Source organism: Schistocerca cancellata, chromosome 6, assembly GCF_023864275.1.
Source record: "Schistocerca cancellata isolate TAMUIC-IGC-003103 chromosome 6, iqSchCanc2.1, whole genome shotgun sequence".
NCBI lineage: Eukaryota > Metazoa > Arthropoda > Insecta > Orthoptera > Acrididae > Schistocerca > Schistocerca cancellata.
This window is the reverse complement of record NC_064631.1, coordinates 226,012,546-226,030,907: the sequence shown is the minus strand read 5'-3', so window position 1 is coordinate 226,030,907 and position 18,362 is coordinate 226,012,546. Positions and strand designations below refer to the sequence as shown.

The window sequence follows — 18,362 nt, the reverse complement described above, 5'->3', positions numbered from 1 at the left end:
AACTTCCTCATCTATTCAATCAAGATATGTGTCTCTTTCTAGAATTGTACTATGTATATTTTCCTCCATTATCAAATTAGTTATTACTTAAAGCCTCACTATGTGTCTTATCAATGTACGGTATCCATTCCTTCAGTCAAGTTGTGCAGTGAACACCTTTTCTCCCCAGCTCGATTCAATGCCGGTTCGTTCATTAGTAGCTTGTCCCATGTACTCTTTACCGAGCGAGGTGGCGCAGTGGTTGCCACAATGGACTCGCATTCGGGAGTACGACGGTTCGAACACGTGTCCGGCCATCCTGATTTAAGTTTTCCGCGATTTCCTTAAATAGCTCGAGGAAAATGCCGGGATGGTTCCTTTGTAACGGCCTGACCGACTTCCTTCCCCATCCTTCCCTAACCAGATGGGAGCGATGATCTCGCTGTTTGGTCCCCTACCCCAAATCAACCAACCAACCAACCGACCACCTACTCTTTAAAATTCTTTTGGAGCGTCACATTTCAAAAACTGTTCTCTCCTTGTCTGAACTGTTTGTCATCCACGTTTCTCGTCTGTACAAGACTCCACTCTAGGTTTTGAAATCTACAAGTGCTATAAATGTAAGTTACTCTTTTTTCAAACTCTGTGCTAAGATAGCGCCAGTATCGTCTCGCGTTTTCTTACAATTTTACGGGACCCTAACTGAATTTCTACGAGGCTGCTATCCATCAGTTTCTCAATTTTTCTGCAGGTAATGTTTGTCAGTGTTCTGTCAACACGACTAATTAAACTGATGGCTCTATAATGCTGACACCTGCCAGGAGCTGCCTTTTTTTGGAATGGACATAATTACATCATTCTTGAAGTCTGGGGATTTTATGACTAGCCCATATATCTTGCATACCGATTGAAATAATTTCGTCAAGGCACGCTCTCCGAAAGATCTCTACAATTCTAAGGCAATGTCGTGTACTCCAGGGACCTTGTTTCGACTCAGTCATACGTGAAACCGCTTTTCAGACAGATAATCTCAATAAAAAAAAGGGGTCGCTGTCAAGAATTGTGATACATAATTCGTAATCCGGGTCTGGAATAGGAAAAGGGGAGTGGTGATGTTGGTACATACGCACCCTCCGCCATACACAATTTGCGGTGAACAGACGCAGCCGCGCGGGTTTAGTCGAGCAGTCGAGGGCGCTGCAGTCATGGACTGTGCGGCTGGTCCCGGCGGAGGTTCGAGTTCTCCTTCGGGCATGGGTGTGTATGTTGGTCCTTAGGATAATTTAGGTTATATAGTGTGTAAGCTTAGGGACTGATGACCTTAGCAGTTAAGTCCCATAATATTTCACACTCATTTGAGCAATTTTTTTTTTTTTTTTTGAACAGACGCATATGTAGGTGCATCGGCTGAATACGGTACAAGGTAATCAAAGGAAAACTGTTTAATTGTTATGCCTTGTATGTGTCTGTGAAGGTCCAAGCTGTCGGGGTAACCATTTCACGAGCAGGGCCGAGTAGGATAGCGTGCGGGAAGAGAGTTGCGAGGCGCCTGCCGCAGCAGTTTTAATTGGCGCGCTAAGTGCAGTGTCTGCGCGCAGCGCCACTGTGGTGGCAGCGGCGGCGGCTGCAGCGGCGCGCGGGGGCGGCGGCGGCGGCGGCCAGAGAGCTCCGCCGGGAAGACAGCACAGTCGACGCGCCGCCGCCGCCTCCGCCAGCGCTGCCGGCCAGCCCCGGCACGCAAATTAAGGGGGATCAGCCGGGCCGGCGCCCGTTTTTCCGTCGCGGCCGCCGCCAGTCGCCGAGCGGACGCCGCCGCCGCCGAAGCCACAGCGGCGCCGCTCTCCGCCGCAGAACGCAGCGCCCGTCCGCAAGGTAAGCCCGCTGCAGAGCGTCTGAGCGCTGCACGCGTGCGTACGCATCTGCCGCGCCGGCGGCGGCGGCGTTATGATAACTGCAGCACGCCCGATATTACCCCTCCAGTGTTCCGTGCGGCCCCTCCCGCGCCTCTGCGTTTTGCTTCCCCCCCTACGCGGCCGGCAGACAGCGGGCGCCGCGACGCTGCAGCGTCCGTGCCTCCCCTTGCTCCCCTCTCCCGCCGTGCCTTTCCCCGCGGCCAATCGCGTTATAGAATATGAAACGTCACGGCCGCGGCGCGCCCCTGGCGGCACCTGCGGCCAAAACGCCGAACTACATAACTGCTCCGGCGCCGGCCGCTGCCCGCGAAGGGTAGGAAGAAGAGGGAGAGAGAGTGAGAGAGAAACGGCAAGGGAGTGGAGAGGAGAGGGGTGAGGGGAGCAGGGCGGTGAGGGAGAGTGGACGAGCGTGGAGAGAGAGACAGAGAGAGAAAATGGAAAACGGAGAGGGAATGATGTAGAGACAGAGCGAGAGAGAGAGGGAGAGAGACTGAGAGACAGAGAAGCTGGCCGGCGGACACGGAAAGGGAAAGAAAAGGAGAGATGACGGCGCTGTATTGTGCTGTGTATAGCGGTGAGGGCAGCGGGCAGGCTGGCGCGAATGGGGTGGGGGATATTGAGGCCGGGGCTACTCTAAAAAAGAAACTAAGGCCTCGTGGCGTATTGATCCGGGGTCTGAGACGGAACGAAGCGGGGAAGGCGGAGCGCGAGGGTAGCCGTCGCACGGACAAGGGAGAGACGGATGCCGCCGCGGCGCTCGGCTAGCAACACACACACACACACACACACACACACACGTGCTCTCTCTCTCACACAAGCATATTGTGTGGCGCCCAGCCTGCTCGGCCAATAACAGCGGCTTATGATATGATACAGCGGGAGGGGCCGTGGGCGCCCGGCCGACCAATAAGAGCGCGCTTATGATATTGATATCCCGAGCCCGTTATGATTGGTGAGAACGCCGCCGAAAGGCGGACGCGGCCCGCTGCCAACCTGCCGGCAGTCCGGCTAATGGCGGGCCGCCTTGCAATTCTTTATGCTTCACTAGCCACAATTCTTGCTTTATTTGTTTTTTTCTTCTTGGCTCCAGGTGCGCCATACCGCCCAGGCGCGATATAAATAGCACGTGGTCACCGGTCGCGGGTAGGCCTGTGTACGCTCCCTGCGCAGTTGTTGCTTCAGCGCAACAGCCTTTTCCTTCATTCCGTGCCGATAAATTCCGTACTTTTCATAAGTAATGTCTTTACGTGGAGTTGAGCATCATTTAATACTAAATGAAGGCTCATTCTTTACAATCAACATTCATTTTCATTTGCCTGTAATTGTGGCACTTAGCACACACATTTCTACCTAAACGCGAAAGTTTTTTTTTTTTTTTTTCGTTACTGACAAAAAAAAAGGCTCTGAGCACTATGGGACTTAACTTCTGAGGTCATCAGTCCCCTAGAACTTAGAACTAATTAAACCTAACTAACCTAAGCACAGCACACACGTCCATGCCCGAAGCAGGATTCGAACCTGCGACCGTAGCGGTCGCGCGGCTCCAGACTGTAGCGCCTAGAACCGCTCGGCCTCTTCGGCCGGCCGTTACTGACATTTTTCACCGTCACACATCTCAATATTATCATCTTAACAATCATTATAATGCACAATTAACTGCTGTTTATGAACGATATAAATTGAAGCAACTGTTTCAACCCGGACACAACTAAATAAGGAAGTAAGAAAATGTAACTCATTTATCTTAACATACATGTATAAACGTTTGTAACATTGTGTCTTTAATAGACGAATTGTATAGGTTTGCCTTAAAGTAATTAAATTATAACATTTTTCAACCCCCACTATCGAGAGGTGATAAAGATAGCAAGCAATGATCTAAGAGGACTCGTGCATTATAACAATGTTCGGATATATTTTTATGTTCTGTCTTATGTTTGGTACACGAAAATAAATGATTCTCTTCACTTTCACGATTTAATTAATGTCATATTGGAAGTTCCGAATCATAGTTTTTATGTCATCCTTCTGTTCTACAGTAAACTTTCAACTTGGACGAATCCCATTGTGCCTCCCTCTCTTGTCTAAACTGACCAGTACTACATTACAGAAAATATCTATGTCGCTCGCAGATTTAAACAAATTCCGTGTTTATCTGTTCGCTTATTTATTGCGATGAACGTCTATAATTACAGACCAAAACTTTTTTTTGTTTTTAATGTCTTGAGACTTCCGTTAATGTCACCACAATATGTAATACACAAATAAATAAAGATTGTACCAGATCAGCAGTGTTGTGTTTCTAGAATGGCACGCCTTCCACATCGCTACTCTAAAAGATACCATGCGAGGCATGAAGTAATCTGTTGTTCGTCTCGTTCACCCACTGAATTTCGATCAACAGGACGTGACAACCTAATCTTACTTCCTTTTAGAAATTTTTACCGGTGCAACTTTTACATAACTCCTAAAACTTCTCCTGTGTGTGTCCCAGGTTTCCGTGACGCTCATTACCTGATCACAACAAACGAATAAAAAGAAAGAAAAGATGAAAAATAAAAAAAAACTTGACAAATCCAAAAACTCTTCTTAGAAACTTCTTTCTCCTTATCGTTAATCAGAGCTGGTGAGGAATCCCAGAGGGACGAATAATTCTCAGTAATCGACAACACGAATGCTTTGTAGGCGATCTTCTTAGTCGATTAACTCCAGTTGCTTAGGAATGTTCCAAAGAATTTTATCCGCTATCTGTGTTCACCACAATTACACCTATGTTCTACACTGATTCGTTACGGCCTAAACGTCCGAAATGGATTGGCGGTTGTGATAAAATATAGCGGTGCTATGGTATGATAAGGCCGCATGTGAGTTCGAGCCAATATAATCTCTTCCTGCGGTCACATTCGTTCAACTTCTATGTACATTTACATTTACTCACAGACACAAACGTTCGCTCTGTTGTAGTGACTGTTGTAATTTTCCATATTCATATGTCTTATTAAGCTTTAGTTTCAAATTGTATTGCGCCAGTAAGTGTTGACCGATTACGGGCACATACTACGGGCTGACGGGTTAGATGATAAATAACCCTCCGAAGGCAACGAATTATAAAAAGCTTTTGTAAGCTCTGATTTACCATGAGGCGACTTGTTGCAACTAAGTGAGCTCTATGCTTCCCGCTACTGCGCATCGCAAAACTTGTTCGAACTTTTTCTTTTTGTAGTGTCCACAAGCAGATGCTAAGGAACGTGCTTTGGTCCCCCAATACGGGCTTCAGATGTTATTATTGTGTCATATCGATTATCTAATCTCAAAAACTCTTCTGCTAAAAGTGCGTGTTTTATTGAAATTATTCAGTCTTTATGTGTCCCGAATATTTTTCCAGAACACTGTGCTCTTGAAGAGTACCTTCAAAGGTTTTATGTGTGTATCTCTGACTCACACAAATACACCTTTGGCAGGTTGGAAAAGACTCTTCAGTTATTAAATTCCATAAGATTATATTATATGAAGTGAAATATTGACCATTCAGGTATATCGGTTACAGTGGTCTTTAACGAACTGTCGTAATCACAACAGCTTTGGTAGAGTGTGGTTCAATCCAGCTATAGGATGATGTAAACAGTAAGAGAGTATGAACGAAAGTTCCAGATTTTTTAGATTTGTCTGGAAATTCTTCATCAATGTAAACTATCAAAGTTGGTAGACATAGCTAAGTCATTCTGAATTTATCTAATCATTTTTGCCAATTTTGAATTCGTCGTAGTACGACAGCGCTTTAGCGTGATACATCGAAATAACTCGATATTTTAATGACGAATCTAGTGTTTTACGTCTTCAGATTTCTCCTGCAGTTTCAAATTAAATTTTAGTGTTTCGTTGTTTGCATATCTTCCATGGTGGCTGAGATAAAGTTTTGATTTTCCCTCTCCAATTGTGTAGCATAAAATTAATCTTCTTGAAAATTCTCAGTTATTTATCGAATGCGTAGGGGGAAGAGATATTTCAAATTTCTTATCATGTCATCATCAAGTAGATTCAACTAGTAACTATCGACGACCAATAAAACAGGCATCTTTAAGCAAGCGGTACACAAATTTTCTCCTTTGACAAAAATAAATGACATCGAACCTGAAAATATATGCGAACTCTTATCTACCATATTTTTTAAAGTTGATGACAGGCTTGCGCCAAGGATTAATTTTTTAAAAATTATTTTGACGTTATTTGAATAAGGAATACTCATTTGTCTAGAGACTGCAATACTTTATCTCTATCACATGTATATATATATGTATTACACAAAACTATTTCGTCAGAGTTCAAATAATAACTGATCCCCGCCACATATGATAATACAGTGTTAGATGTTATAGTGGTACAGAATACTTCCTTTCCACTTTCCAATCTCGCAACAATGCTCTGGAATCTTTCCTTTGCTATAGACTGACGTCGAGCGTTGTACAACGGTAGCTCCGCTAGAGTTTAATTTTCTTAGGATATTTACGGTTGTAATGCGCACGCTGTTTTCCACCATCTTCTGCACAGACACAAAAAGAACTGGTGTAAGATAAATTAGTCCAGCACTGATTCAGAGATTTCTTTGTTTCGTTATGCTAAAAATTATAGCGGAAAACATTTCTGCTGAATCGTCAGTTCTGTCACGTTATTCAGGTATTTGCCCCTTTCAACTGACACTCGTCGACTTGCACCGTAGAAGTGTAAACACCCCTTTTAATGCTCAAAATAATGTGCGAGATTTTAGTTTTACCTTATGTATGTTTGCGCGATGTCAGTAGCGAGATCAGCGGATACCAAACGGCGTATTTTTTTTATTTTTTTTTTTTAAGGGGGTAGCCGTAGGATATCTGTTTGCGAAAATATGGCACTACGTCAATGGTTTACGTATAGAAATGATGTTAAATGAAAATAAAAAAAATCGCTTACACCATAATAACTGGAAAATCTGTTCAGATAGTTGTTCTGAACTCCTCTGGTAGTCTGACAGCGACAACAATGACTTTTGTGAACAGTCTTAATATTGGTGAGAAGGGTGAAGTACAAAGTTTCCATCTACAGTAAATAAGTGGGAAAGGAATGAAGTTACGGGTTTAATGTCCTGTCGAATACGAAGTCGTTAAAAAAGGAGCAAAAGCCCGTGTGGACAGATTTGTGGTTCGAAATCAGTCGTGTTATTTTCAGGGAGATCATCCCGGCATTCGTCGTAAGCGGTTTAGGGAAATCACGGAGAAAAAGAATGTCGGTTGCTGGGGGGGGGGGGGATTTGAACTTTGCGCCCCAATGAAGTTTATTCCACTGCGCCACATAGCTTTCAGCGTGAATGCGACCAAAGCAATTATCGTGTCGTCACTGTGGGACTGTGGAAGACAGAAACTTTATGAAAAAGATAGTTGCCTGCACTACCTTATTCTACTGCAATTAGAAGCTAATTTCCACTTGTTGAAATGACATTATCGGTGGTCCTATTCCCTTATCACTAAGTTATGAAATGAGACGCATTTAAAGTGTTTGCCTCCTTTGCGTGTAACAGTACTTCGAAAAATAAAACAATTCGCTTCGTCTGTAGCATCTACTGTAACGTAGTATTTTCCTCCAAGGACGTAAACCATGACACAAACCGTGGTTTAGACCATCGCACTTCTGCTCGTCGTTTATCGATATTCTTTGCCCTTGTCAGAGATTTCATTTGAGACATTGATTTCGCTATCGGCTTAACATTCAGATGCCACCGGAACGCGAAGAAACGTGAAAGGATAGAGGGGTTTTGTTTCACACTAATAGGAACAGTGTGAGCACGGGTGGGAGCATGACTGACAACATTAATTTGTACTGACATATTATTATTATATGTGGACGTGCAGGCGTAAAAAAAAAAATGGTTGAAATGGCTCTGAGCACTTGGGACTTAACATTTGAGGTCATCAGCCCCCTAAAACTTAGAACTACTTAAACCTAACTAACCTAAGGACATCACACACATCTATGCCCGAGGCAGGATTCGAAGCTGCGGTCGTAACGGTCGTGCGGTTCAGACTGAAGTGCCTAGAACTGCTCGGCCACAGCATCCGGCATGCAGGCGTAAGCCACGTGGTGTTCGTGTCTATTTACTTTCCGCATGTTTCATTTCCGTTGTTAATTTTAATCCTCTTGATTCATTGCAGGTCTAGTTGTGTCACATTAACTTGGCACGACTGAAATAACAACGTTTCCTTAATCTAAAAAAAAGTAAAAATAACACCGGGACACGTGTATACTATGAAACTTGAAAATATGATTTTGGAAGACTGGTACACGTACAGAGCAATCTGGTGCAATAAGCTAAGACAATGGGGTCCCACTCGGGATGAACTCATCCAGATATAGATTTACCGTTGTTTCCACAAATTAGTGTAAACTACAAGGCGATTTCTTTGGACATACTGCAGTCGGTTACTCTGATATTTTTAGAGGTTTTGGAACTCGTGTTAACTGTGCAGTCTAAGCATGCAGTCGATTCTATCAGACTTGTGGGTATTAACGCCAGGTAAGCTATGGGTATGTTTTAATTTCTTTGTCTGTGATTTCTGTGGTATAAGTTCCTTACATTTCGGAGTTTAGCCTTTTTTTACGTTGGCAAAAGATAAGTATAAACCAGTAGCAGCATGTGTGTATCATATTCCTTTTTCCGTCTAGAATGACAAAACTAAACTATCGGTTCGCTCTAAACTCGAGCAACACTAGAGAAATCGTCTACTAGGACAAATGTAAAAGGTCAGCTGTGGCTGAACTCTTTTTCAGTTATACTGTGCACACGGTAAACTTCGATGAAACTAAAGTCTTACGTACGCAGAAGGACATTATACACGTCACGCGCAGGAAGACATTGAGATACACAAACATAACTGCTGTCGCAACAGGATAGAGGGAACACCATGTGTTAACGATGAATGGATTCCTTCAGGGTGTGAAAAAAATCGTGACTAAATTGAAATGTAGGGCTGTGACGGACATCCCTGAAGACAACTAATAAATCAGGTTGAAATATAGCAGATCAAGAATTACTAAACTTGCCAAACATTTCTTTAAATTTATTGGCTTTCGGGATATGCAAATACAGCCATCTTGATAGTGCAATGTCAATTATGACGATATGAACTTGAGGACAACACAACACCCAGTTCATGAGAGGAGAAAAATCTCCGATCCGGTCGGGAATCGAACCCGGCCTCCTTCAGTTAGCAATCAGTGGCGATGATCACGCCACTTGACAAACAGGTTATAGTGCGAAAATGTACACATACGTTAGAGCAAAATCTACCAAAGTAGTTGAAGCTACGAAACCTCTACAAATGCAAGCTTTCCATGCTGGTGAAACATCGGGAGGAAGAAATATTACTGAACGTCAAATACGGCCATGAAATAATCGCCACTTGAACTCTACTCTCTAATTGTTTTAACCCTTCTTGTCCTTGTAGTTTCACTTACTATGCGAAGTCACTGTGGATAATGCACCGATTCGTATTAGGCGTATGTAATTAATATATTCTATTTGGGTGCGCTCGGGAACTTTTGCGAGATATTGACAGCAGAGAATTGTTCCAGTTCTCAACACCTGCAACAGTTGTAAGTCTTGGCCTTTTAACAGCTGTTACTGCCTTCTACTTCAGTGGTTAAAAACTGCTGTTCGTTTCAACACCACAAGCTGATACCGGTGATCAAAAGTATCCGGACACCCACAAAAACATACGTTTTTCATATTAAGTGCTTTGTGCTGCCACCTACTTTCAGGTACTCCATATCAGCGACCTCAATAGTCATTGGACATCGTGAGAGAGCAGAATGGGGCGCTCTACAGAACTCACGGACTTCGAACGTGGTCAGGTGATTCGGTGTCACTTGTGTCAAACGTCTATACGCGACATTTCCACCCTCCTAAACATCCCTAAGTCCTCTGTTTGCGATGTCATGGTGAAGTGGAAACGTGAAGGGACACGTACAGCACAAAAGCGTACAGGCCGACCTAGTCTGTTGACTGACAGAGACCGCTGATAGTTGAAGAGGGTCGTAATGTGTAATAGGCAGACATCTATCTAGACCGTCACATAGGAATTCCAGACTGCATCGAGTCAACTGCAAGTACTATGACATTTATGCGAGAGCTGAGAAAACTTGGATTTCATGGCCGAGCGGCTACTCATAAGCCATACATCACGCTGTTTATTGTTGGTTGGTTTGGGGAAGGAGACCAGACAGCGTGGTCATCGGTCTCATCGGATTAGGGAAGGATTGGGAAGGAAGTCGGCCGTGTCCTTTCAGAGGAACCATCCCGGCATTTGCCTGGAGTGATTTAGGGAAATCACGGAAAACCTAAATCAGGATGGCCGGACGCGGGATTGAACCGTCGTCCTCCCGAATGCGAGTCCAGTGTCTAACCACTGCGCCACCCCGTTACGCTGTTTATGCCAAACGGCGCTTCACTTGGTGTAATGAGCGCAAACATTGGACGATTGAACAGTGGAAAAACGTTGTGTGAAGTGTCGAATCACGATACAAAAAGTGGCGATCCGATGACAGGGTGTGGGTATGGCGAATGCCCGGTGAACGTCACCTGCCAGAGTGTGTGGCGCCAACAGTAAAATTCGGAGGCTGTGGCATTATGGTGTGGTCATGCTTTTCATGGAGAGGGTTTGCACCCTTTGTTGCTTTGCGTGGCACTATCGCAGCAGAGGCCTACTTATAAGCACCTTCTTGCTTCCCACTGTCGAAGAGCAATTCGGGGATGGCGATTGCATCTTTCAAAACGATCGAGCACCTGTTCATAATGCACGGCCTGTGGCGGTGTGGTTGCACGACAATAACATCCTGTAATGGACTGGCCTTCACAGAGTCCTGACCTGAATCCTATAGAACACCTTTGGGATGTTTTGGAACGCCGACTTCGTGCCACGCCTCACCGACCGACATCGATACCTCTCCTCAGCGCAGCGCTCCATGAAGAAAGGGCTGCCATTCCACCAGAAAACCTTCCAGCACCTGATTGTACGTGTGCCTGCGCGAGTGGAAGCTGTAATCAAGGCTAAGAATGGACCAGCAACATACTGAATTCCAGCATTACCGATGGAGGGCGCCACGAATTTGTAAGTCATTTTCAGCCAGGTGTCAGGATGCTTTTGATCGCATAGTGTAGCTGCCGATAGCCGGATACATGTAACTCAATCGAAAACAGAAGAGATTTCATGTATTCTGTTGGTGTTTGATGGAATCGACAGGAACGTACAAAAAAAAAAAAAAAATGGTTCAAATGGCTCTGAGCACTATGGGACTCAACTTCTGAGGTCATTAGTCCCCTAGAACTTAGAACTAGTTAAACCTAACTAACCTAAGGACATCACACACATCCATGCCCGAGGCAGGATTCGAACCTGCGACCGTAGCGGCCTCGCGGTTCCAGACTGCAGCGCCCAGACCGCACGGCCACTTCGGCCGGCTACGTACAACAAATCACCATACAAAAAATGTCACTGTCTCTACTGTATAGAGGGTGAACCAGAAGTCCACCACAAACTTTCAGAGGTTTTACAGCGGCTCGTTACAGAGTAATAAATGTAATTATGATTTTTCCGGCTTTTTACCACAATCACCCTTGTTCCGCAACAGTGAAAAGCCTGTAACATGTGACCAGCAAAAAGTGCAACAAATAGAAGAATGCAACAACCCGCTGGTAGTTACAAAAGCATACTATGTGGTAGCCATCGCTGCGGGAATAGCACACGTAGTGTCGGTGTACCGCACTTCGAATGCATTCAGTGAACTCATGCACCATCTGCATATTAGCCAACTCTTCATCAGTAAACCTATTCATACTGCCGTGTGTATCTGTAAACGTACAATTACTGCCGGAAAAACGAAGCCGATGCAGAACCGAGCGATACTAAATGCAAGCTTCAAGGCGATAAGTAAAGAGGGCATTACTATTGTCAACAGCAGGGCCGTGTTTGAATGTAACGAGTTTGTCTCCAAACAAGAAACACAGCGCGTACCGTCGATATTTGCACTGTTGCACACTACTTTCAGTGCAGTACAGATACAAAGCTAACCGTGGCAAGAAACCACAGGAAATGCAAAATTCTGAAACGAGTGGCCGGAGACAGTGTGTCCGTCGTACCAAAATAGAAGGTATACCTGACCAACTTCCGAACGTTCTCTGTCGAACTGTGATTCACTCTGTATCTTTCCTCTCTTTCAGTGTAGCTCGTGAAATCACGAGCCCCAGTTCTATGGGCAATAATCGAAGCGTTACCACTGTAGCAACTTTTACATGATGAAAGTATCGTAATAACTCAGATTTCGTCCAATGTATGTGTATGATTAAGAGGTTACAAGCAAAGGCTATTTATGAGCTTAAGGAGTATTACACCGAAAGCTGTTACTTATGACATGTTGGAAAGGTATAACAGAAACGACAAAAATAAATCAAAATAAAAAATACTTGATTGAGACTTAAACTAGGATGTCATGGAAGTGCCGTGAAAATAATATCGTCCCTCCACATTTGTTGAGAAGTTTTTGATGGATGAAAAACTCATGGCGAAAAGTTACTAGAATGATTAAAAACGGATAACTAGTTACGTGTTTTGTGGCTCGAAGGGAAAGGAAGATAGATATTTCTGTACTCCTTTTATATCTGTGTGAACGGCCTTGCCACAGTGGCTACACCGGTTCCAGGTAGATCACCAAAGTTAAGCGCTGTTGGGCGTGGCTGGCACTTGGACGGGAGACCATCCGGGCCGCCGTGCGCTGTTGACATTTCTCGGGCTGCACTCAGCCTCGTGATTCCAACTGAGGAGCTTCTCGACCGAATAGTAGCGACTCCAGTCAAAGATAACCGGCATAACGACCGGGGGAGTGGTGTGCAGACCACAAACCCCTCCTAGCCACATTCTCAGTTGAGGATGACACGACGGTCGGATGGTCCCGATGGGCCACTTGTGGCCTCAAGACGGAGTGCTGCTTTTATATTTGTGAAATAATGCGTTTAAGGTCTGTTTCGATCTACGCTTATGGCATGCATTCTTCCTTACATCGTACTTGCTGTGTCCGGGTACCCCTTCAAAATCTTCTCACCCCGCATGGATCTTAAAACTGCAAACTCTACGTGGCAGAGGCATGGTGGAAATGTGGATATTTTCAGCGATGGTTTTAGGTGTCCGTAATAGAGTACAGCATATGAATACAGTCGTGGGACGATCGAAGGAAATTTTCCTCGCAAATGAAGTTTAACTGTTAATTGCAGAAAGATGCGTATTCCGTGAACATCTTTTCGTGATATTGGCGTAATCTCATTTCGCTAGTCAGGCACCTCCGTGCAGTTCCGCTGTGCTTGTACCTAGGTGGCTGGCGTCCTGCGTAAGCAGGTGTGCCGTACAACTCGACGCGTACACACAGCAATTTAACATTATCAGACACATCGATGAGTTTCGGTGGGAGAAGAGGGGATGGAGAGAGCATAGGATGAGATTTAAACATTCCGTCAACGACCAGGTTATTAGAGCCGCAATACTATCACGGATAGAGGAAATGATGTGCAAGGAAACCGTGGGTTTTCTGTTCTAAAGAACCAACTCAGGATTTGCTTTAAGGGACTTCGGGAAACCACAGAAAATCTAAACCTGTGTGACCGGCCAGGGTTTTGAACGGCTTCCTGAATGCGAGTCTGCTGTGCTAAACGCTTGCTATCTCGCTCGGATACTTGTTTCTAAATTCTTGTCATCAGTCACTAGCAAGTGACGAGTGGGTCGAATACGTAACGATTCGACAGGGTCGCCTGTCTTCTGACATATCTGCTGACATATAGTTTCCTTCATTCAGAACATCCATATGTTATACTGTGTTACGGAGCGTAATCGAATTAAATCAGTCGAAGCGGAGCGGATTAGGCTAGGAAGTGAGAAACTGAAGGCAGTGGATGAGTTTTTCCATTTGAGTAGTAAAATAACTGATGATGGCCAAAGTAGAGACGATATAAAATTCAGGCTGGCAAAAGCAGGAAAAGCTTTTCTTGTAAAGAGGTACCTGTTAACGTCTAATATCAAGCTAAGTCTTAGGAAGTCTTTTTCTGAAGGTGTTAGTCTAGAATGTAGCCTTGAACAGAAGTGAAACATGGACGAGAAGTCGATCAGACAAGAAGAGAACAGAAGCTTTTGAATTTTGCTGCTATAGAAGAATGCTGAAGATTAGATGGGTAGATCGAATAACAACTGGGGAGGTACTGAATCGATGTGTGGAGATAAGAAGTGTGGAGAAAGAAGTTCGTGGTACAATTTAACTAAAAGAAGGGATGAGCTGATAGGACACATTCTGAGGAGTCAAGGAATAGTCACTTTGGTAACAGAGAGAAGCGAGAAGGGGCTAATAACTGTAGAGGGTGATAGAAGCATAAATATATAAGCAGGTTGAAATGGATGTAGCATGGTTACTCAGAAACGAAGAAGCTTGCATGGCATACACTAGCATGGACAGAAGCATCCAACCGCTATTCGGACTGGAGACCGCAGAAAGAAGAGTGTCATCGATTATCGCATTGTTGATACTCAAATCATTAGGGGTGCAGCATTAGTTCATCCGTATTTTGATGGGAAAGGAAATTAGATTTGCTAGCTAGGAACTGGATTCACATCTAGGACAAGCCGATTTCGCATCTCTATATGGTCATCCAAGTTTGAAGTTTTCGGCAGCATCCCAAAATCGATTAAAGTGAAGGTAGAGGGTTATCTTTGTAAAGGATAGGATCACTTTCCCTCCAGACATGGCCCTGTCAGAGCTGGTACTCTGCCCATATAAGCCGGCCGCGGTGGCCGTGCGGTTCTGGCGCTGCAGTCCGGAACCGCGGGACTGCTACGGTCGCAGGTTCGAATCCTGCCTCGGGCATGGGTGTGTGTGATGTCCTTAGGTTAGTTAGGTTTAAGTAGTTCTAAGTTCTTGGGGACTTATGACCTAAGATGTTGAGTCCCATAGTGCTCAGAGCCATTTGAACCATTTTTTTTGCCCATATAACATAAAAAAACTGCTCAAATATTCGGTCAGATATTGATAAGATTACAAAGTGGTGCAGAGTCTGGCAATTAGCTTTACATGTTCAAAAATGTAAAACTTTACATTTCACTAAATGCAAAATATGGTATGTTATGACCGCAATGTCATCGAGTCACAAGTGGAATCGATCAAATTACACAAATATCCGGGTGTCGCAGTTTTTTCGGACCTGGAATGAAAGATCACATAGGCTCAATCGCAGGTAATTAAAATTGCACGCTTTTCCTTGGTGGGAATACTGGAACTAAATGCACTCAGATTTGAAGGTCAACTGAGGAGTTGCTTGGCCGAGTGTAGCGATTCCAAGGTCAAGAAACCCAACAGCGACCGGAAGAGCGGTTTGTTGACCACACGCCCCTCCATACCACGTCCAACGCAGCCGTTAGAAGACGACACGGCTGTCGGTCGGGCCCGATTGACCCGTCTAGGGAGGCAAGCGATACTTTAGGTTTTTCTTTTTTTACTTCACCTTGTTGGTCGGGTTCTAGTTAAATGCAGTTTTCAAAGGAGGATGGTTACAAAACACTTGTACGACTCTCTCTGAATATTGCTCAAGTGTGTGGAAACCATACCCAGTAACAGTAACAATGGTCGCAGGTGTGTTTGATCCTTGGACTGATTTTTTCAGTCGGCCGGCGTGGCCGTGCGGTTCTGGGCGCTACAGTCTGGAGCCGAGCGACTGCTACGGTCGCAGGTTCGAATCCTGCCTCGGGCATGGATGTGTGTGATGTCCTTAGGTTAGTTAGGTTTAATTAGTTCTAAGTTCTAGGCGACTAATGACCTCAGAAGCTAAGTCGCATAGTGCTCAGAGCCATTTGAGCCATTTTGATTTTTTCAGTTTAATAATTACAACTTAATGAGCTTCTCTTGTACAATGAGGAACTAGCACTGACATGAGAAACAATATATTATTAAATTTTCAGAAGCGACAATAGAGAAGCAAGGGCGACGTCTGCGATTTTGCAGATGGGCAGGAATACACGCGGAGAATAAAATAATGGTCTCGGAGAGCATTTTGGTAGAAACGCGACAGGACTGAGTGGATGTGGTGGCGGGTAACTGGGGCCAGGCTGTGTTGGCCGCCCCTTCCGCCGTTGCTCACCGCCGGGGAATGCTCGCCCGCTTGTCGTGGAGAAATTTCCAAGTGTTTGTCATGCAGTCCCCGCCTGCGCAGAACAATGCGCGATTTGGACCGATTTCAAACAACAGCTGCTGATTGCTCATGGCGACCGGAGAAAAAAGTCCGGAACGGCACGCATAGCTGAACGCCACTTCTGAAATCGGTTGTTGTAGCGCCGAAAGCGATGAGTCACGGTTTGGAGAAAAAGAGACTGTCAGCAGTGAAGGATCGCAGGAAATTCCTTGCTCTGCTAGTCGATCGTAACACGTAATTCCAGGCTAACGGCTTCTGTCATCGCGTTAATGAAACAGTATAACAGAGAAGTGACACATACGTACCGTAAAACCTACGGAGATTTGTAAAGGAAGATTTGTAAAGGATTGTAAAGGATTTGTAAAGGAAGATGTAAAGGATTTGTAAAGGAAGATGTAAAGGAGATTTGTAAAGGAACTGAAATGGTCTTAGTGAAGATAAACTTCTTTGCTAAGATCCCTAATAATAACCTTTATTCTCGGTAATCGGTTTCGGTAATCAAAGTTACCATCTTCACATCTCGACAGAAAGGTTACTACATATGTCTTAAAATAGCAATAAAAGTATTCTTTCTCATGAACTGCCAGGCACGTCACAGTCTAGAAGACTGACGCCTCGGCATGTCAAAATTAAATCAGTTATATACAAATCTGTTCATCACATACATCTGTCTTTGTCACTCATAACAGAGTATATCACTGCAGCCGGGGCCCCGCTAGGCAGATTTGATCTTTAAAGTAGCTGTTGAGTACGAATCTGCCTTTTAAGTGATAGTAATCATTGCCATGAGTCACGAATAATTACAAAGAATGTCCAAAGTTAAAATTCTGAACTAATATAAAGATGCAGTTATCGATCTTTAAGGCCGATTGAAAGAATTATAGAGCTATATAATCTGTCTGTATAGATATACCTCTTGTTCTCTCACACTACACACACACGGTTTCCACTTACCTGACGAACTTCATTCAACTTTTAAGTTGATCTCAGGAAGTTGCTGCGCCCCCTGCGCCGGCCGCTGTGGCCGAGCGGTTCTAGGCGCTTCAGTCTAGAATATCTCAATCGTTACAGTCGCAGGTTTGAATCCTGCCTCGTGCATGGATTGTGTGATGTCCTTAGTTAGGCAATAAGTAGTTCTAGAGGACTGATGACCCCAGATGTTAAGTCCCATAGTGCTCACAGCCATTTTTCGCCCCGTGAAATTCTTCAGCACGACACATACACAGGAATAAAATCTACGCCGTGCAGGTAGATCACGGGCTCATCTGGCCATTTCACTTCAAATACGAAATTTCTCTTACATGCCTAACATGGCGCACGACAATCAACAAGAAATACTCCAGTGTAGAACACGTCTACCTTCATGTACACTTAAGGCCAGAGTCGCTCCTTATAAGTCTTATTACGCTTAGCAATTACATAAAAACTAATAATAATTAAGTAGTCAGCGACAGTGTTGGACCGAGCGGCGTCTGCAGAAATATGTTGTCTCTGGTGTTTGCGTTACACCTTTCGCAGCACTATTTGCACTTTCCATGAATTTACATATGAAATAAAAGGTGACTGCACACCGTCGTAAATGTGCAACAGAAAAAAAACGACAAAAAGTATCTTTCTTCTTAAGCTTATATTAAAAAGAGGTAGCGCAAGGAGACATCTGTTTATAACAGATTCGAGATACTGTACATAACTACTATGTTTTCATCTCAAATGATGTAAGATAGAAAAACAAGAGCTATATTGCAGTAATTAAGAGAAATTAAGGGCTAACAGAGAAATTATACCACATACCGTTGAGGTCAGAAGTTGATGAGCATATCGAACGACTTCTTCAGCAATACTATTTCCACGCAAGGTGTACCAGCCGAACGCTTGCTACCAGTGGTCTTCAAATGTTTCTCAATCACCAGGCAAGCGACAGACCGCTCTAAAACCTTCAGAGAGAATGCACCGTGAATCAACGATGACAGATCGAGGGCCATTCCTTCACACTTTATCTTTTTTCCAACAGTCAGATATTTGATTTACAGCGTATAGTCGAATAAAATTGTTCATCAGACTTCTTGCTGTCTTTTATTATTTGTTCCATTTTCATTTGATGACACCGCAGCTTTTCTCGTAAATTTCACTGAAGGAAACACTGCAACAAGTCCCAAGTTTTTATGAAATAATGTTATCGCACCATTACTGGCTTCGGACCTGAGGTCATCGTCAGAGGTTGTATT

The 18,362-nt window shown here is 44.3% G+C and overlaps 1 long non-coding RNA gene across 1 annotated transcript in view; it reads left to right on the top strand.

The window, feature by feature from the left end:
- The first annotated feature begins 1,775 nt into the window (after positions 1-1,775).
- LOC126191528 (uncharacterized) overlaps positions 1,776-18,362 on the top strand; it is a 575,036-nt gene continuing 558,449 nt past the window's right edge. The window contains exon 1 of the long non-coding RNA XR_007538366.1: positions 1,776-1,851. This is a non-coding gene — a long non-coding RNA (uncharacterized LOC126191528). The remainder of the gene's footprint in view (positions 1,852-18,362) is intronic.